A 21,406-nucleotide genomic window follows, 5' to 3' on the forward strand; every position below is an offset into this window, starting at 1 on the left:
CTCTCATGTTCTTATGCCCTGGCAGACTCATCTTGAGAGAGCACCAAGTCTAATTCCCAGACTTCCTTGACACAAACAGGATTCTCATTCAGCCTGCTGCACCTTTCAATGAACTGCAACATCGGTTATACACACCATGAAACAGAGGATGCTGGTTATCAGGAAAAATGTGGGGGAAAGGCTGCTTGTGGAAAAGGAGCCAAAACAGAGACTTTGAGCAGGGATGGGTTGAGGAAGACAACATATCACAGCCTTGCATTTCACAGTTCACCTAGCAGCCTTTGGCAACCCGGAATTCCATGCAAGCAAAGTGAGCAGGTGAAGGAGAGCTGGATCTCTCTCTCCCTCCTTTGCTTGGTGTCCATTCTGGCTGCAGAGGAAAATAAGTCCATCCAGCGCTCAACTCTATCCCTCCTCCACCAGCTTGCTTAGCAGAAAGCAATTTTTAAAATATATTTTTTTACTAGCCTGCTCAAGAGGATGGAAAGGCAGGACACTACTAGCATCTCAGCAGACTAGGAAAAACAAACAAGCCTTGCAGAAGAATGATTTAGAGGACTTACTTACAAAGGCTCAACTATCAAGCAGGTGCTTACCTGGAGTCCCAGCGATCTGTTTTAGAGTCGAATTTGTATGTCGGGATGAACTTGATCTCTCCCTCTGTGAAATCAGCAAAAGCTGTCTTTTGGGTACGCTGAATGTTTAGCTAAAGCCAAAAAGAAATCGCTTATAAGCAGAGAAGCAAAAGACCCCCTGTTGCCTGACAATGGAGTCTATTAACAGCCACTATTGTGCTGGAAGACAAAGGGGAAGTACTAGTAGGTTAAAGTTAAAGGTAAAGGTAAAGGGACCCCTGACCATTAGGTCCACTCGTGACCGACTCTGGGGTTGCGGCGCTCATCTCGCTTTATTGGCCGAGGGAGCCGGCGTACAGCTTCCGGGTCATGTGGCCAGCATGACTAAGCCACTTCTGGCGGACCAGAGCAGCGCACAGAAACAGCGTTTACCTTCCCGCCGGAGCGGTACCTATTTATCTACTTGCACTTTGATGTGCTTTCGAACTGCTAGGTTGGCAGGAGCAGGGACAGAGCAAGGGGAGCTCACTCGGTTGCAGGGATTCGAACCGCCGACCTTCTGATCGGCAAGCCCTAGGCTCTGTGGTTTAACCCACAGCGCCACCCGCATCCCTACTAGTAGGTTAGCCAAGTGCAAAAAAAGAGGTATACCTGCTGAAATCCTATCTTATACACAATTATTAAAGGTACAGGATGCTTGTGCATTTTTGCCCCATGTCATCTTAAATTACTTTGCTGCATCACACGACAGGAAAATCCTCTAACTCAGGAGCAGCAGACACGTGGCCCTCACAATGCTGCAGAACTACAATTCCCATCATCCCTGATTACTGGCCATGATGGCTGGAGCCAACAGGAACTGCAGCTCAATAACATCTGGCAGACCACAGTTTAGCCATACCTACAATATGCAATGGTATATGTACCAATAATCCATACAAACTGTTAACAACCACCAGAATACACCCCAACACTATGAACAACTGCAAAACCATCCTTTTGCATCCTACGTTGGCTCCCAGTACGTTTCTGAGCACAATTCTAAGGCCAACCTTTAAAGCCCTAAATGGCCTCAGCCCTGAAAGAGTGTCTCCATCCCCATTGTTCAGCATCAGGGTCCAGCACCGAGGGCCTTCTGGCGGTTTCCTCACTGTGAGAAGCGAAGTTACAGGGAACCAGGCAGAGGGCCTTCTGAGTAGTGGCACCTGCCCTGTGGGACACCCTCCCGTCAGATGTCAAGGAGATAAGTAACTATACAACCTTTAGGGAAGTTTTTAATGTTTTATGATGGTTTTGCATATGTTGGAAGTCTGAGGCTGCCCCCCCCCCGCCTTCCTTGCAGCATCCTTCTAAAAGGGCTAAGGCATGACTACGCTCACAGAGTTTTAATCCACCGTAAGGTGCAGCAATCAGGCCTCTGTTTCAACACAAAATACCAATGATCCTTATGCCAAGTGGGAGAAAGGTCGTAAACATTATGAACACACAAACCTTGGAGAGAAAAATTTAAAACAAAAAGCACCAGCAATTTAATTTGATTTAATGGAAGTATCTGCTGATAAGAACATGTGAGCAACGCAGATTTTCCAGATAGATGCAAACCCTAGAGCAGGAAACCTTACACCTTTAGATATTGCTGGACAGCAGCTATGCTGGGGCTGATGGGAGTCCAACAACATCTGGAGCGTGTGCTGAGCTAGGAAAGCCCTCTAACTGGGAAATTGCAGAGCAGTCCTACTTATTCCAAGGCAACCCTCCAACTTAATTGGGACTTGCTTCTAATTAAGGTTGCACAAAACTGCAACCTTAAAAAGCATTTGTAGAAGTCACAGTCATTCTATGTTATAGCTACACTTTGCTCCTAACTGTCTGAAAGTGGTTTCTCTAGCCTAGGCTGGGGTATCCCAGACATAGGAAATAAACAGGGCAATATCCTGAACCACCACATATAACACAAATATGTCTCTCACCTGGTCGTAGGTCAGAAGTCTCTGAAGCTCATTTTTAGTGATCAGAGTTTTCACATCGTTGGCATCAGGAAGGCAAAGCCTGTAGTTCAGATCACCCAACCAGATGACAATGCTGGAAAAAAGCAAAGAAACCACAGCTACAGGCTAGCTCATGGGGTCGGGGGGTGGGGGGCAGCCTGCTGCCACTTCCTGAAATATGTAGTAAGACTGATAACTAGAATTGGGCAGTATGATCATATTAGGCTAGTGCTCTGTGAACTACACTGGCTCTTGAACTGGTTCCAGGCCCAATTCAGAGTATCCCATTTGGCCTTTAAAGTGTTTCAAGGTTTGGGAAAAGGGTACCAGAAGAAGGCCCACTTATTTTTGTGGGATGTAAAACACAGGAGCAGTCAATTACAACATTCCTAGAGTGTACATGTTTAAACATGGGGAGGGATGTCTGTCCAGCCAGCAGGTAAACTTCCTGGGACAGACTTCCTCCGCATGTGACCAGAGGTGGGTGTGGCCTCACCTGTGCAGGTAATGATAAAAGCACAGGGCAGGGCAGCCATCTCTCTCTCTCTGCCATCTTCCTTCAAAGAAGTAACATCTGCTAAAGATGCTCTCTTGGCTCCCAGCCAAGAGAGGAGAAAGGGACTATCTTCTTATAAGATAGATTCTAAATGTATATTACCTTATTAAGCCTGTCTGCCTTCTGGGATCCTATTGTGAACAGAACGTGAGTAAACTCTTTATTATACTTTTATAAAAGACTGTGTCGTGTCTTGTATTTTAAGAGGGAACAAAGGGGAAATTACCAGAGTGATTATTATAGAGGTTCTAGAGAACCTGAGCACACATTACTGTTGCAAACTTAAAAAGGGAATGTCCTGCTCTGCTGATATTTTGGGAACTTGTTAGCACAAGTTGGATAAGGATATAATCTCACAATATATCCTCTCCTGCATCCCTGAACATTCCCACAATTTTTGCACTGCTTCTCCACTGACTAGAATCTTTAGCAGGGGCAGCCCTTTCCCAGGGAACTCCTGCTCTTTCAAGTATGGCTCTTTCAGTAATGGCACCCTACCTTTCAGAATATTCTCCCAAAGAGGTTCACCTGGCCTCTGCTTTGATGTCATTTCAGCGAAGACTTTTAGAATTTCCCATGGTTCTTTAATTCATGGGTAGAGCGCTTGTGGCCCTCCAAACACTGCTGCAGTACACAGGAACATAGGAAGCTACCTTATATTGAGGCAGACCAGTGACCCATCAAGCTCAGGATAATAATAATAATAATAATAATAATAATAATAATAATAATAATAATAATAATAATAATAATAATAATTTATTATTTATACCCCGCCCATCTGGCTGGGTTTCCCCAGCCACTCTGGGCGGCTTCCAACTGAATATTAAAAACAGTACAGCATCAAACATTAAAAACTTCCCTAAAGAGGGCTGCCTTCAGATGACTTTTAAAAGTAAAATAGTTGTTTATTGCTTTGACATCTGCTGGGAGGGCGTTCCACAGGGCAGGCGCCACTACCGAGAAGGCCCTCTGCCTGGTTCCCTGTAACCTTACTTCTCGCAATGAGGGAACCGCCAGAAGGCCCTCGGCGCTGGATCTCAGTGTCCGGACTGAACGATGGGGATGGAGACGCTCCTTCAGGTATACTGGACCGAGGCCGTTTAGGGCTTTAAAGGTCAGCACCAACACTTTGAATTGTGCTCGGAAACGTACTGGGAGCCAATGTAGGTCTTTCAAGACCGGTGTTATGTGGTCCCGGCGGCCACTCCCAGTCACCAGTCTAGCTGCCGCATTCTGGATTAATTGCAGTTTCCGGGTCACCTTCAAAGGTAGCCCCACGTAGAGCGCGTTGCAGTAGTCCAAGCATGAGATAACTAGAGCATGCACCACTCTGGCGAGACAGTCCGCAGGCAGGTAGGGTCTCAGCCTACGTACCAGATGGAGCTGGTAAACAGCTGCCCTGGGCACAGAATTAACTTGTGCCTCCATGGACAGCTGTGAGTCCAAAATGACTCCCAGGCTGCGCACCTGGTGCTTCAGGGGCACAGTTACCCCATTCAGGACCAGGGAATCCCCCACACCCGCCTGCCCCCTGTCCCCCAAAAACAGTACTTCTGTCTTGTCAGGATTCAACCTCAGTCTATTAGCTGCCATCCATCCTCCAACAGCCTCCAGGCACTCACACAGGACCTTCACCGCCTTCACTGGTTCTGATTTAAAGGAGAGGTAGAGCTGGGTGTCATCTGCATACTGATGAACACCCAGCCCAGGGGTCTGCAACCCGCGGCTCCGGAGCCGCGGCAAAGGTGTAAAAGAGCCACATAGCGAGGGGAGGAGGCAGTGCGTGCGTTAGTCACGCACCGTCCTGACGTCACCTTCCCGCCCGCCCGCTACATTGTAAGGGGCATGTACGCTGGTCACTGTTTTGAAGGGGAGTGAAGAACACACACACACAAAAAGGTAACTTGTTAATTTAACGTTTATTTCTATGAGGAGGAGTAATTCTGAGGGGTCAAACAAAGAAATAATTAAAAAAGTGACAAAAAAGTTATTTTTATGATGACGAGTTTTGCGGCTCCCAGGTTTTTTTTTCTTCAGAAACGGGTCCAAGTGGCTCTTTTTGTCTTAAAGGTTGCAGACCCCTGACCCAGCCCAAACCCCCTGATGATCTCTCCCAGCAACTTCATATAGATATTAAAAAGCATGGGGGAGAGGACGGAACCCTGAGGCACCCCACAAGTGAGAGCCCAGGGGTCTGAACACTCATCCCCCACCACCACTTTCTGGACACGGCCCAGGAGAAAGGAGCGGAACCACCGTATAACAGTGCCCCCAGCTCCCAGCCCCTCTAGACGGTCCAGAAGGATGTTATGGTCGATGGTGTCAAAGGCCGCTGAGAGATCCAGCAGAACTAGGAAACAGCTCTCACCTTTGTCCCTAGCCCACCGGAGATCATCAACCAGCGTGACCAAGGCAGTTTCAGTCCCATGGTGAGGCCTGAATCCCGATTGGAAGGGATCCAAATGGTCCGCATCCTCCAGGCGTGCTTGGAGTTGTCTGGCAACCACCCGCTCAATCACCTTGCCCAAGAATGGTAAATTTGAGACTGGGCGATAGTTGGCCAAATTGGCTGGGTCTAAAGATGTTTTTTTAAGAAGCGGTTTAATGACCGCCTCTTTCAGCAGGTCTGGGAAGGCTCCCTCACAGAGGGAAGCATTCACCACCCCGCGGAGCCCATCGCCCAGCCCTTCCCGGCTTGCTTTTATCAGCCAGGATGGGCAAGGATCAAGGAGACAGGTGGTCGGTTTCACTTGTCCAAGCAGCCTGTCCACATCCTCGGAGGTAACAGATTGGAATTGGTCCCATGTAACAGGACTAGACAGAGCTCTAGCACTCTCCCACCCTGGCCCTGCTCCTACGGTGGAGTCTACCTCCTTCTGAATCTGAGCGACTTTATCTCCAAAAAACTTTGCAAAAGCATTGCAGGAGATCTTGGGGTCCCTACCAGGCCCCGGTGGTGCAGGTGGTTCCGATAGATTGTGAACCACCTGAAAAAGTCTCCTGCTGCTGTTTTCTACAGATGCAATGGAGGCGGTGAAGAAGGCCCTCTTCGCCGTCGCCATTGCCACTTGGTAGGCTCGACGTTGAGCTCTAGCCCGTGTCCGGTCTGATTCAGAATGAGTTTTCTGCCACCGGCGCTCTAGCCGTCTCAACGATTGTTTCATCACCCTCAGCTCCGGGGAAAACCACGGGGCTATCCGGGCTCCATGCAATCGGAGAGGGCGCTTCGGAGCCAGACAGTCAATAGCCCTGGTTAACTCCGCATTCCAGCGAGCCACCAGGGAATCAGCTGAAAGGCCATCAACTTGGGATAAAACATCCCCTACCACTCTCTGGAAGCCAATTGGATCCATTAAGTGGTGGGGGCGGACTATCCGAATCGGCCCCACCTCCCTGCAGAGGGGAAGGGTCGCGGAGAACTCCAGTTGCACCAGGAAGTGATCTGATCATGGCACTTCTTTTGTTTTGCTTTTAGTTAATGTCAGATCACCAACATCCGTAGAGGTAAACACCAAGTCTAAGGCATGTCCACAGCTATGAGTTGGGCCAAACTTATTCAGGGACAACCCCATGGAGGCCATGCTTTCCACGAAGTCCCGAGCGGCCCCTTGTAAGGTCGTGTCGGCATGGATGTTAAAATCCCCCAGAACAACCAAGCTAGGTGTCTCCAGGAGCATATCCGCCACGACCTGAAGCAGCTCGGGCAGGGAATCCTTGGTGCAGCGGGGAGGTCGGTACACCAATAGGAATCCTGTACTGCCCCTATTGCCCAACTTCCAGAACATGCACTCAGAAAAATGGGTCTTCCCAATAGGACGCCTGGTGCAGACTAATGACTTCCTAAAAATCACTGCAACCCCCCCCTCCCCGCCCACATGACCTGGGTTGCTGTGCGTAAGAGAAACCTGGTGGGCAAGCAGCGGCAAGGACAGGCCCATCTGCCTCATCCAACCAGGTCTCTGTCACACATGCCAGGTCAAATCCTCCATCCACAATCAGGTCGTGGATGGCAGTGGTTTTATTCATCATTGACCTGGCATTGCACAGCAACACTTTCAGGTCATGTGGGTTTCCCTTGCTGATTCCAGTATCCTTCCGGTCACGACCAGACCTGGAGGCAGGGATAGTCCTCAAACAACGACTAAACCTGCCTCCTCGGTAATGACATGGTCTGGTCTTAGCGTAACTCCTCCTCCGGCCCGTGATCACTGAGATCGGGTGTCCCAATACATTCCCTCCTGTGGAACCTGCCCCAGCCATTCTATAGGACTGACTACATGGACTGGCAGCAGCTTTTACTCAGAGATCATTCCCAGCCTTCTCCATGCAAAATGGCTGCTCTGCTTTTGCTGGAGAAGTTGCCCACATTTGCTATAATTTACTATTCACTTGTAGGAAGATGTGCTTATTTAGACTACAACATTGCTCTCTTTAGATCTGCTGCTATTAAGGTACTGTTTATATGCTTTAAATTATCTTGAGGTGCATTTCTGATTATTATTTTAAATAAGCCACTCTGGGGAAGAAATCCCCACAATAAACAGAAATTAATGAATTAAGCCCAGCACTCACTTCCACAGATGTTTAGTATCTGCCTGCCCTGAATGAAGCAGGAGCCTACAATGCTGGGCACTTCTGGCTGCTCTAGTAGAAACCTTAGTGGTGCAGCTGCAGCAGGGATCGCCGACACTGCACCCTCCTGGTGTTGCTGAAGTGGAACTCTCATGAGCCCCAGTCAGCAAGGCCAATTCTTAGCGATTATGGGAATTTTGGTCTATCAACATTAGGAGAGCACTATGCTGCCTACCCTTGAGCTACACACAGGCAGGAAAGTTACAGAAACGTGGCTCGATTTGCTTCTACAGATAGCGGAGACCAACAAGTTACATCAGCCAAGGCTATCTTCCTCCAAGCCCTCGAAACGCACTCGTGTTTCATGATTGTCAGCTGCAGCAGACCCTGGTCAGGGGGCAGGGAGTTCATCTGAGCACAGATATCCTTCTAATCCTGGTTTCGGCGCTTGAAGTCTTCCACGTGGGCAGCAAGGTGGGAATTGACAATGCAGAAGCTGGTATTGTTGAAGACAAAACTTGTGTGATTGGATAAAAGATATAAACCTCACGGATTTAAAAGAACTAAGCTAAGGTGCTGGAGGACAAGAGATTACTTTGTTTGAATAAAGTACCACCCTACTCAAGCCCGGGAGCAACCCGAGTTAAGAGCCTGCTGAGACATAGATACTTTTGACAGCTGTCAAACTAGCTGTCAAAGCTGAAAGAACTGAAAATTGAAACTTTAACCGACTAAATCGTTACAAAATATTGCAAATAAGGAAAGATTGTTACAAACAAATTTGACTTTTGGATCGGAGAGGGAAAGATTACTAAGTAACCAGAATCCCTCTAGAGGGGATTCTTGGACATTGCAAGAATGGAACTAAAACAAGGAATACAGGAAATACGTGCTGGCTTGGAGAAGCTGACCTCCCTCGTGGGAAAATTGTTACAGATGAATGAGAAAGGCCTTGTTTTGTCTACGAGCCCACCAAACCCGAAGCTATCTGAAAACACACTAACTGACTTGGAAAGGGACTCGCTGTTCAAAACACAGGCAGCTGGACAAGGAAAAGAACCTAAGATTGAGGAGGAAAAGACACCTGCCAAGCAAGAGGAGCTGAAGGAAATGAAGGCCGAGACACTACATAAGAGAGAAGAGAGACTGAGACCTGCTAAGAAGAAACCTAAACTGACCAAGGTGAAAACAGGACTATTTGGGACATATAGACTTATGAAACAGCGTTGGAATACTGGTTACAAGCAAGCAGGCCCAGCTGAAAGAACCACGGCCAGCATTGAGAAAATAATTCTTCGATCCTGGGAGCTAAGTATGAGAGACTTTCAAAGAAATCGGCTGAAAGGAATTGTGAGAGATTTGCGTGCCTCGGACGTGAGATCACCAGGCTAAAAAGATGGACTAAATGTACTTTGATTAAGGATTGAAACCGGGGGGAGAAGGGTGGGATTTAACAGTCCGAAGGGGGCTTGGAATTTTCTTCTTTTTTTTATTTTCTATAGAATAAAGATTAGCATTATAAGAATGGGGAATCCGTGGGAGGGAAATAGTGGCAATTTTAGGAAAGGTATCTCTTTTTTAGATCTATGCTTATATCTTTGTTTGTTCTTTCATTTTTATATAGAGGATTAAGGTATATACGCTAATAAAATGTTAAAGTACAATAATGAACTAAAGTATAACTTCATAACTAAAATGAATCTAATTAAATTAGGGTTAAGTAATTTTAATAAAATAAGGTACAGGATGTTTAGGGGGAAAACTTGCTAGAATAAATAAACTGGAGTTGGAAAACAATAGGAGGAGATGTGGGGAAGTTGTGAAAAGAAGTTATTGAAAATAAGCGTGAAGTGGTGAATCCCTTTTCTTTTTCTTTTTCTCTGTGTGTTGTATGTTTTTATGTTTTTGAGTTTTGATTTTTTGTCTTTTTTTTTACTTTATGTAACCTTTTTGGAAAATTAATAAAGATTATTTTTTAAAAAAAAGAAGTCCCTGACTCCTGGTCTGTGTTCGCTTTCTTCTTCAGATACAGCGCCAGCATGTTCTGGATGGTGCACCTGCTTTCGGGGGAGAGCTTGTAGAACTGGTCCACACTAGAAGAATAGCCATGAGAGGGGTGAGACTCCTGCAAGGCGTCCCCAAAGTAAGGGGAACATAAGCGCATTTGAAGAGCCTTGCTGGTTCAGGCCAAGGCCCATTCAGTCCGACATCCTGTTGGCATAGTGGTTCCTTCCAGATGCCCGTTTTTGTCGATTCATGATGGTTTCTATTCATGACAGTAGGAGGGCAGTTATATGCAAGACTGTATTCAGTACTGTTCGTGCCTGCAAAGCTTTCGGGACAGACATACTCTGACACTTCCAACCAGTGCCTCCTAACTTCCAGCTGAAACCAGGTACCTGTTCTTCAGTGGTGAACCATGGCATCTCAAATTCCAGGGGAGCCCTGTACGATGCCAAAATTCAGTGCCCCCACGCCTCTCAAAGTCTATTCAACATCATAGTTGCGGTGTCCCCTATGGGGCTCGCAAGGCTTCACGCCAGTGTGACCAAACCAGTTGCACTCCCCTAAATCCATCTAAATGTTATGGGGGGGGGGGGATTTGTCCCACTTAAGTTGCACTTTATAGTTCAAGAGGGCCCCTCTGGCTGATAATAATATAGTAGCACAGAGGAAGCATCACAGAACAACTTGCAAAGCAAAATGACATGTAGTTGGCCCACCACAATTGCAATATTATTGCATCCTTCAGGAATGGTGTGTCCAGCTCCATCTGAGTCATCATCCAGGCACGCTGTGGAACTGCATGGACGAGAGATGGGCATATTCGGCCAGTCAGGGGTGAAGAGCTGGCAAGATCCCCTGTACTGAGCAGAAAAGCAAACTCTTTGGCCTCCGAGATCTCTGGCGAAGCATTGCAGAGCAACTGAGAAAGCAGAATGATGTTTGCGTGGACAGTCCATTAGAAAGCTGCACTATTATTGCATCGATAGCACATTGCAGAATACGGCCCCCCTCCACGCAAAAACATCCGTCTGGAAGGACAGTAGCTTTCATTTCCGAGGTTGTGGTTTTACATTTTCCTATTTATTTATTCAAAATTATTTATTTATTTCATAAAATTTATACACTACCAGATGGTAAGAAACATCAAAGCCGTTTACAGAAAGATAAAACCATAAAATAAGGAAAAACCTACAGTACATTAAACGCTGAAGAAGTGAATACCAGAATAGATCAGAACTCACTCCCAAGGTAAGAGACATGGCTAAGATGGCAGGACAGTTTACTCTATGGTGTTAACCCCTTCATGCACTAAGTAGACTGAAGCATGTTGGTTATATGAGACTGGTTATCCCACACAACATGCTCTCACGCAACCCATGCCCTCCAACTGAAAACCCATTTCCTGGACAATATCAACATTGTGTTTTGTGCCTGTGAACTGCACAGTGAATATTTTTATTAGAAAAGAAAACAGCCTGGTGTTCCAGCTTCTCAAAGTTGTTTTATTCAGTGCGCTGCTACAGCTTGTCACACCCAAATCCTCCAAAGGGATCTGCCAAAGTGCTTTTCCAGGCAAAAGGGGGCAGAGGGAGAGAAACCAAGAACCTCAAATTCACTAGACCAGGGATGGGGAATTGTGTGGCCCTCTAGATGTTGTTGGATTCCATCACCCCTGACCGTCGGCCATGCTGGCTGAGGCAGAAGGCCATTGGATCTGGCAATATCTGGGAGCCCACAAGATTCCTAGCCTCCGCCCTACACAAACAACCAGGCACTCAGCTGTGAGGCATGCCTCTTACCAGAGGGAGGGTCACTCCAGAGGCAGCTGTGGCATGAGGGTGCCGGATCATGCCTTTGTGGGCACATCTGAGGATTAAAGAGGACCCCCTAGGAAGCGTGCTTGGAGATCTTCCTTACCACGTGGCTCTCAACGTCAAGCTGGTCTAAGGAAGAAAAGCATAGGAGTTAGTCTTGAATCCCCACACACATGTGCTGGGAGATGCCTGCACACCACACATGTATTTTTTTTAAAAAATAATATTTATTAAGAGTTTCAAAATTACAGAAAGAAAGAAGAAAAAACAAGAAAAAACAACACCACAATATATAAAAAAGAAAAAAGAAAAACGGAAAAAATACATAAAAAAATCAAAACAACACAACAACAAAAAAATAAAAGAAAAAAATTGCACATCCCTTTTTGCATATCTTTACCTTTCATTTGCCTGTTTCATTGACCTCCTCACACCTCCCTTTTTGTATTCTAGCTTAATTAGTTGTTTCAGCAAATTCTTTCCATCTTTCTCAATTTTTATTAAATAGTTATCTTAACAGTCTAACCTATTACTTAACTCAACAGATCCTTTTCATCTTTCACCATATTCTGTTATTCGATTTGCCTTTATTTGTTTAACCTTATCTTGCCGTAAAATGCCTTAGAACTTAAAACTTAATACTTATTTATACATAACTCCTTATATCATTTCTACTAAAGCCCGATAGTTTCATTCCAACATTTTCCCCAATATTCATTAATTTATTTTTTTTAAAGATATTTATTGAGATTTTCAAATTATTACAAAAAGAAAAAAGAAAAATACAAAATAAAAATAGTTAAAAACAATTCAATCTTTCCATTACTTATCTTTCATTTGCTTGTTTCCCGGACCTCCTCACACCTCCCTTTTTTGTATTCCAATTCAATTTGTTAGTTCAGCAAATCCTTCCCTCTTTCTTTATCCTAGTCTTTAATCATAAAGTATTATAACATTAAATTTTTACCTGTTAATAATCCATTTTTTCATATTCCTTTATAGCATTACAGCTAAAAACCACTTAACTTCTATCCAACATCATTCTAACATTCATTAATTTTGCAATATTTCTGTAAGTAATCTTTAAACTTTTTCCATTCTTCTTCCACCGACTCTTCTCCCTGGTCTCGGATTCTGCCAGTCATTTCCGCCAGTTCCATGTAGTCCATCACCTTCATCTGCCATTCTTCCAGGGTGGGTAGATCTTGCGTCTTCCAATGCTTTGCGATAAGTATTCTTGCTGCTGTTGTGGCATACATGAAGAAAGTTCTATCCTTCTTTGGCACCAATTGGCCGACCATGCCCAGGAGAAAGGCCTCTGGTTTCTTCAGAAAGGTATATTTAAATACCTTTTTCATTTCATTATATATCATCTCCCAGAAAGCCTTAATCCTTGGGCACGTCCACCAAAGGTGAAAGAATGTACCTTCAGTTTCTTTACATTTCCAACATTTATTATCGGGCAAATGATAGATCTTTGCAAGCTTGACTGGTGTCATGTACCACCTGTATATCATTTTCATAATATTCTCTCTTAAGGCATTACATGCCGTAAACTTCATACCTGTGGTCCATAACTGTTCCCAGTAAGCCATCATAATGTTATGACCAACATCTTGTGCCCATTTAATCATAGCAGATTTCACCGTTTCATCCTGAGTATTCCATTTCAACAGCAAGTTATACATCCTTGACAAAGTCTTAGTTTTGGAATCTAACAGTTCTGTTTCCAATTTTGATTTTTCCACCTGGAATCCATTTTTTTTTGTCCAAATTGTATGCCTCCATTATTTGATAATAATGAAGCCAATCTCACACTTTGTTTTTTAGTTTTTCATAACTCTGCAATTTCAGTTTGTCTCCCACTTGTTCCAAAATTTCCCAATATTTTGGCCATTTGGCCTCCATATTGAGCTTTTTCTGAGCCTTCGCTTCCATCAGTGACAGCCACCTTGGGGTTTTATTTTCAAGCAAGTCCTTATATCTTATCCAGACATTAAACAATGCTTTCCTGACAATATGGTTTTTAAACGCTTTATGTGCTTTGACCTTATCATACCATAAATATGCATGCCATCCAAATACATTATTAAAACCTTCTAAATACAAGATGTCTGTGTTTTCAAGAAGTAGCCATTCTTTCAACCAGCAGAAAGCTGCTGATTCATAATAATGTTTAAGGTCTGGCAGGGCAAATCCACCTCTTTCCTTTGCATCCGTTAATATTTTAAATTTTATTCTGGGCTTCTTGCCCTGCCAGACAAATCTAGATATGTCTCTCTGCCACTTCTTGAAACAATCCATTTTATCCAGAATTTGCAATGTTTGAAACAGAAATAACATTCTTGGCAATACATTCATCTTTATCACAGCAATACGGCCTAGCAGTGAAAGCTTCAAATTTGACCAAATTTCTAAATCTTTTTTCACTTCCGTCCAGCATTTTTCATAATTGTTTTTAAATAAGTTCCCATTTTTAGCTGTCATGTTAATCCCCAGGTATTTCACTTTCTTTGATAGAAGACTCTTATGGCTCATAAGTCAGCTCCACGAAGGTACCCTTGCCAGAGTGAGACTTACTCCTGCGGGCGACCTCACAAATTCGATACCAATAAACAAGGGAGTGCGCCAAGGATGTATATTGGCTCCCTGCCTATTCAACCTTTTCATCAGCGACATGCGAGCACCCCTAGTTAACTCATCTCCAAGTACACACGCGCCTAGACTAGCGGATTACCGCTGCCCACTCCTTTTATATGCGGACGACGCGGTAATTCTATCTTATACACGTGTTGGACTAACCAGAGCTCTGAAGATCTTTGCCACGTATTGCCAACTCAACCAATTAACCATCAACCATGCTAAGTCCAAGATTCTGATTTTCTCCAGAAGCCGGAGATTATACAAATGGAAGCTTGGTGGAGCAAAAATAGAGCAAGTCCTAAAATTTCAATATCTAGGAGTTATTTTTCAATACAACTTGGGATGGAAAGCTCAAATTCAACATCTACTTAACAAGGCCAAAACCCTGTCATATGCGCTCCTCCGATTTTTCTTTTCGGACGGAGCTCTGCATGTTCCCTCGGCCCTAAAGGTGTTCAAGGCAAAAGTGGTTGCAGTGCTTGCTTATGCTGCCCCGCTCTGGGCCGTGATGACAGATCTTGCTCCCCTTGAGACTCTGCAAAGCCAATTCCTACGCCGGCTCCTAATGCTCCCCCTGTGCGTAAGCAACGCAGCCATGCGACTAGAATTGAAGATCGCATCCTTAGAAACTTGCCTGTGGAAGCAAGTCTTCAATTACTGGTTATCATTGTGGCATAGATTACCAAATCATCACCTTGTCCAATGCTTATGGCGAGATGAATTCTCCAGCCTTTGGACTAGTAAAATTCATGCCAAACTCCTGAGCTATGGAATCTCTCCCTCAGATTCCCTAAAACTAGATCAAATCACTGCTCAAAGACTGATCCGTCAAAGACTGGATGACATCGACTTGCAGCAAAATTATACGCTGGGGGGAGGTGTTTGTTCGCCCCAGAACATTGGTATCACATTAACTTATTGCGTTCCATCCTCCCTTTCGACTGTTGCCCATAGACTGGCCTTCACCAAAGCGAGGTTCAACGTTTTCCCCTCCAATGTCCTGAGACATAGATTCTCAAAGGGCCAAGTCCCCGCCACGTGCGAATGTGATAAGGTGACGCCGGAGTCGCTCCAGCACATTATGTTCACTTGCCCCCTGTTCAATGTGCCACGGGCAAATTTGTTGGGATCAATCATACAGAAACTAGAGGGTACCCCACCAAAATTCCACCTTGCCCAAATCTTGCAGGATAAGGATTCCCACACGACCCTGAAAGTGGCTAGGTTCCTGGTCACTGTCCTCTCCCAAAAGCGACGCCAAGGAGCGCTACAAGCTAATTAAGGCGTAGCATGCCTTTCCATCTTATAGTATTTATTGTTATAGTGGTGTTTTAGCGACTGTTTTTTCTTTTCCCCACGGCACAAGCTGTCACTTATGTGTTGTTTTTACCTGTATGGGCCTATGGCCGTAATAAATATTATCTCTCTCTCTCTATTATCTCTCTCTTTCACTTTCTTAACCACTGTTAAACCTGTCTCATTCTGAAACCTCTCTTTCAATCACTGTTAAATTTTTCTCTAAAACCTTTGTTTTTAACTTATTCAGTTTAAATCCTGCAACCTGACCGAATTCTTGAATCAGTTCCAAAACTCTTTTGGTACTAGATTCTGGCTTCTGTAATGTCAATACTAAATCGTCTGTGAATGCTCTCAGTTTATACTGTTTAGCTCCGACTTGTATACCTTTAACCAGCTGGTCCCTTCTAATCATATTCAACAAAACCTCCAGGACTGATATAAAGAGCAATGGGGAAATTGGGCAACCTTGTCGTGTCCCTTTTTCTATCTTAAATTCCTCCGTCACCTCATTGTTAACAATTAACTTGGCCTTTTGTATTCATTAATTTACACTAATTCCCAGTCCCCTTCATGGATCACTGCCTTGCCGTGGCGAAGGGGCTTGAAGAACTCAGAGAAGCTATGAACTATGCCGAGCAGGGCACACAAGATGAACAGGTCATAGTGGAGAGTTTTGACCAAACGTGATCCACCTGGAGGAGGAACCGGCAAGCCACTCCAGTATCCTTGCCAAGAAAACTCCATGGACAAAGACAACAGGCATATAAAAGTTATGACGCTGGAAGATGAGCCCCTCAGGTCGGAAGGCGTCCAACATGCTACTGGGGAAGAGCGGAGGACAAGTACAAGTAGATCCAGAGCTGATGAAGCGGCTGTGCCAAAGCCGAAAGGACGCTCAGTTGCGGATATGCCTGGAAGCGAAAGGAAAGTCCAATGCTGTAAAGAAAAATATTGCATAGGAACCTGGAATGTAAGAACCATGAACCTGGGTAAGTTGGAGGTGGTCAAAAATGAGATGGCAAGAATAAATATTGACATCCTGGGCATCAGTGAACTAAAATGGACAGGGATGGGCGAATTCAGTTCAGATGACCATCACATCTACTACTGTGGGCAAGAAACCCGTAAAAGAAATGGAGTGGCCCTCATAGTCAACAAAAGAGTGGCGAAAGCTGTACTGGGATGCAATCTCAAAAATTATAGAATGATCTCGATATGAATCCAAGGCAGACCTTTTAACATCACAGTAATCCAAGTTAAAAAAAAAAAAAAATCCAAGTTTTTTTTTTAAAAAAAATAACATCACAGTAATCCAAGTTTATGCACCAACTACTGGTGCTGAAGAAACTGAAATTGACCAATTCTATGAAGACTTACAACACCTTATAGAAGTGACACCAAAGAAGGATGTTCTTCTCATTATAGGGGATTGGAATGCTAAAGTAGGGAGTCAAGAGATAAAAGGAACAACTGGCAAGTTTGGCCTTGGAGATCAAAACGAAGCAGGGCAAAGGCTAATAGAGTTCTGTCAAGAGAACAAGCTGGTCATCACAAACACGCTTTTCCAACAACACAAGAGACGACTCTACACATGGACATCACCAGATGGGCAGCATCGAAATCAGATTGATTATATTCTCTGCAGCCAAAGATGGAGAAGCTCTATACAGTCAGCAAAAACAAGACCTGGAGCTGACTGTGGCTCAGATCATCAGCTTCTTATAGCAAAATTCAAGCTTAAACTGAAGAAAGTAGGAAAAACCACTGGGCCGGTAAGATACAATCTAAGTCAAATCCCTTATGAATACACAGTGGAAGTGAGGAACAGGTTTAAGGATTTAGATTTGGTGGACAGAGTGCCTGAAGAACTATGGATGGAGGCTCGTAACATTGTACAGGAGGCAGCAATGAAAATCATCCCAATGAAAAGGAAATGCAAGAACGCAAAGTGGCTGTCCAACGAGGCCTTACAAATAGCGGAGGAGAAAAGGCAAGCAAAATGCGAGGGAGATAGTGAAAGATACAGGAAATTGAATGCAGATTTCCAAAGAATAGCAAGGAGAGACAAGAAGGCCTTCTTAAACGAGCAATGCAAACAAATAGAGGAAAACAACAGAATCTGTTCAAGAAAATTGGAGATATGAAAGGAACATTTCGTACAAAGATTACCATAATAAAGGACAAAAGTGGTAAGGACCTAACAGAAGCAGAAGACATCAAGAAGAGGTGGCAAGAATAAACAGAGGAATTATACCAGAAAGATATGGATGTCTCGTACACCCCAGGTAGTGTGGTTGCTGACCTTGAGCCAGACATCCTGGAAAGTGAAGTCAAATGGGCCTTAGAAAGCACTGCAAATAACAAGGCCAGTGGAAGTGATGGTATTCCAGCTGAACTATTTAAAATTTTAAAAGATGATGCTGTTAAGGTGCTACACTCAATATGCCAGCAAATTTGGAAAACTCAGCAGTGGCCAGAAGATTGGAGAAGATCAGTCTACATCCCAATCCCAAAGAAGGGCAGTGCCAAAGAATGCTCAAACTACCGCACAATTGCACTCATTTCACACGCTAGCAAGGTTATGCTCAAAGTTCTACAAGGAAGGCTCAAGCAGTATGTGGACCGAGAACTCCCAGAAGTGCAAGCTGGATTTAGAAGAGGCAGAGGAACCAGAGACCAAATTGCAAACATGCGCTGGATTATGGAGAAAGCTAGAGAGTTCCAGAAAGACATCTACTTCTGCTTCATTGACTATGCAAAAGCCTTTGACTGTGTCGACCACAGCAAACTATGGCAAGTTCTTAAAGAAATGGGAGTGCCTGATCACCTCATCTGTCTCCTGAGAAATCTCTATGTGGGAGAAGAAGCTACAGTTAGAACTGGATATGGAACAACTGATTGGTTCAAAATTGGGAAAGGAGTACGACAAGGCTGTATTTTGTCTCCCTACTTATTTAATTTATATGCAGAATACATCATGCGAAAGGCTGGGCTGGATGAATCCCAAGCTGGAATTAAGATTGCCGGAAGAAATATCAACAACCTCAGATATGCAGATGACACAACCTTGATGGCAGAAAGTGAGGAGGAATTAAAGAACCTTTTAATGAGGGTGAAAGAGTAGAGCGCAAAATATGGTCTGAAGCTCAACATCAAAAAAACGAAGATCATGGCCACTGGTCCCATCACCTCCTGGCAAATAGAAGGGGAAGAAATGGAGGCAGTGAGAGATTTCACTTTCTTGGGCTCCATGATCACTGCAGATGGTGACAGCAGCCACGAAATTAAAAGACGCCTGCTTCTTGGGAGAAGGGCAATGACAGGCCTAGACAGCATCTTGAGAAGTAGAGACGTCACCTTGCCAACAAAGGTCCGTATAGTTAAAGCCATGGTTTTCCCAGTAGTGATGTATGGAAGTGAGAGCTGGACCATAAAGAAGGCTGATCGCCGAAGAATTGATGCTTTTGAATTATGGTGCTGGAGAAGACTCTTGAGAGTCCCATGGACTGCAAGAAGATCAAACGCATCCATTCTTAAGGAAATCAGCCCTGAGTGCTCACTGGAAGGACAGATCGTGAAGCTGAGGCTCCAGTACTCTGGCCACCTCATGAGAAGAGAAGACTCCCTGGAGAAGTCACTGATGCTGGGAAAGATGGAGGGCACAAGGAGAAGGGGGCGACAGAGGACGAGATGGTTGGATAGTGTTTTCGAGGTTACCAGCATGAGTTTGACCAAACTGCGGGAGGTAGTGGAGGACAGAGGTGCCTGGCGTGCTCTGGTCCATGGGGTCACGAAGAGTCGGACACGACTAAATGACTAAACAAACAAACAAAAAATTCCCAGTATAACAATTTTTCTTTATAGACTTTCTTCCAATCTCCATCCAACGTCCCTTCCTCCTGGTCTCGGGTTATGTCAGTCCTTACTGTCCATTCCATCTAGTCCATCAACCTGGTAGTCTTATGTCCGAGGCTCTTAAGTCTCTTCCATGCCCCTTCTGCAGATCTTCTTCTTGTTTATACTTGCACTTTTCCTTGTCTTTTGTTGGTCTCTTAATTTCTTTCCTTTCTCATTGAAGAGTGGGTCTCTGGGGGTTTCCAGCCCAAAATTGCCTCCCCTCATCAGACCAACCCACTCCCCAGAGTCCCACGCCCCGCGGTCATCGACATAATCCAAAAAATATTCAACAGCATGTTTCAGAGTCCCTCCGAAATTAGGAGCCTCCTCAGCTCCAGACTTCCCCTGGCCCACTCCAAATGCAATCGTCAAAAACAGTGGCTTATGCTCCTGCAGGGCCTCAGATCTCTCCATTTGTATTGCTTGAGGTGCTACCGCAACCTCATCCATTATCTTCTGCACTTGAACTTGCCCAGTTAAAACAGGTTCCTGAGTTGGTCCCTGAATAATTTCTGTGACAGTATTCCCTACAGCCGTCATCAAATCCAGCTTTTCATTTATTAAATCCATCTTCTCATGCATCTGCTCCAACAGTGCATTTGTCTTGCAAAAAGCAAGCACCAAAGCTTCCTCCCAACACATTTTGTCCAAGGTCAAAAGACTGGTCCCACGATCTTAATCCTACAGCTGTAGAGTCTCCAAGCAGACTGCAGCAACAATTTAACAAGCTCCCTCTAGAGGAGACAATTTCTATTTGTATCCATCTTTTTAAAGCAAGTCCAACAAAGGAAGATTACTTTCGTTTTTCAAATACTTTGTTTCTTTAAAATGCAAAAGGCAACATTGGAATCAGTTTGTTTCTCTCTTTTTTTAACTATCTGTCAAAATGTTCCATTCACAGTCAATGAACGTCTCCGACAATTTCTGTCTCTGACACCCCGTTCCCAGGTTTGAGACGGTGGAAACTTATCTTTCTTTACTCCCTCTCCTGCAGGCTTAAACAGTCAAAGTCCCCCCCCCCTTTCTCCTGCTTCCAGGGGGGTTTTAGTGGTTATAAATGAAGGAAATTTCGACCTTTATAAACGACTTTCCAGGCTATTAGCTTACAAGGGTTTTGCTTCAGTCTATTTACAAAAAGCGGAAGGCGGACTTCCTGTTTTGAACCTTCCCGCTTCGATGCCAAATTAATATGTTTCTTGATCCAATTTTCCGTTTCTACTCACGGGTACTTGTTTAGAGTCCAATTGTCCACAGGAAAAAGTCAGCGCTCTCCGGCGATGGCTGTGCGGCTTCACTCCGTGAAAATAGCAATCAGTTCGCAGCACCGCGCCACTCACCCCACTTCGCTCCGGAGCCCCGAAATGGGGTTCCCCGCGAGTAGGGGAGGCGCTCCTGCTGCCCTGCCAAACCCCACGTTCCCAGGCTTCCTCCGCCTGGGAATCAAAATGTTTATTCGGCTTTACGCCCATCATGAAACACAACACAACAAAACAAAACAAATCAAAACAAATCAAATAAAATAAAATAGCGGACTCGTACAAGCCACAAGTAGTATAACACAGTTCACAACTCACAAGGACAGATATTAGCCATTCATAAGAAAAGTTTAAGATTAAGATTAAAAAATTTTAGGCACTACACTAAAATCAATATCTGATGTCATTATAGAAAATTCTTATAACTATCAATAATCAGCTAACATTCCATTCCGTCTCTTGTACGAGAGGACGGCTGTTAGGAATTTAGCAACCTGTAGGGTAATATAAGGATCCACATCTTGAAGAACCCAGGCAAGCTGTAGGTCTACTGATTTGTCAGCCATAGGCTGGATTATGGAGTTTAGTATACTAGCACGGGCTGAACTGTACAAAGGGCAGATAAACATAATATGATGTAGAGATTCAGATGTTTTCATTTCACACGCACACATTGAAGGGACTTGGCCCTTAGTGAATCTATGTCTCAGCACGTTTGTTGGAAAGACATTAAACCTAGCTCTAATGAAGGCATATCGGTGAGACGCGGCCATAAGCGATGTTAAGTAGGACGGAG

At 44.5% G+C, this 21,406-nt stretch overlaps 1 pseudogene; it reads right to left on the reverse strand.

Moving 5' to 3' along the window:
* The window catches only part of LOC144326420 (inositol polyphosphate 5-phosphatase OCRL-like), a 100,598-nt pseudogene that overhangs the window by 72,729 nt on the left and 6,463 nt on the right, over window positions 1-21,406 (reverse strand).

Source organism: Podarcis muralis, chromosome W (genome assembly GCF_964188315.1).
Source record: "Podarcis muralis chromosome W, rPodMur119.hap1.1, whole genome shotgun sequence".
Taxonomy (NCBI): domain Eukaryota; kingdom Metazoa; phylum Chordata; class Lepidosauria; order Squamata; family Lacertidae; genus Podarcis; species Podarcis muralis.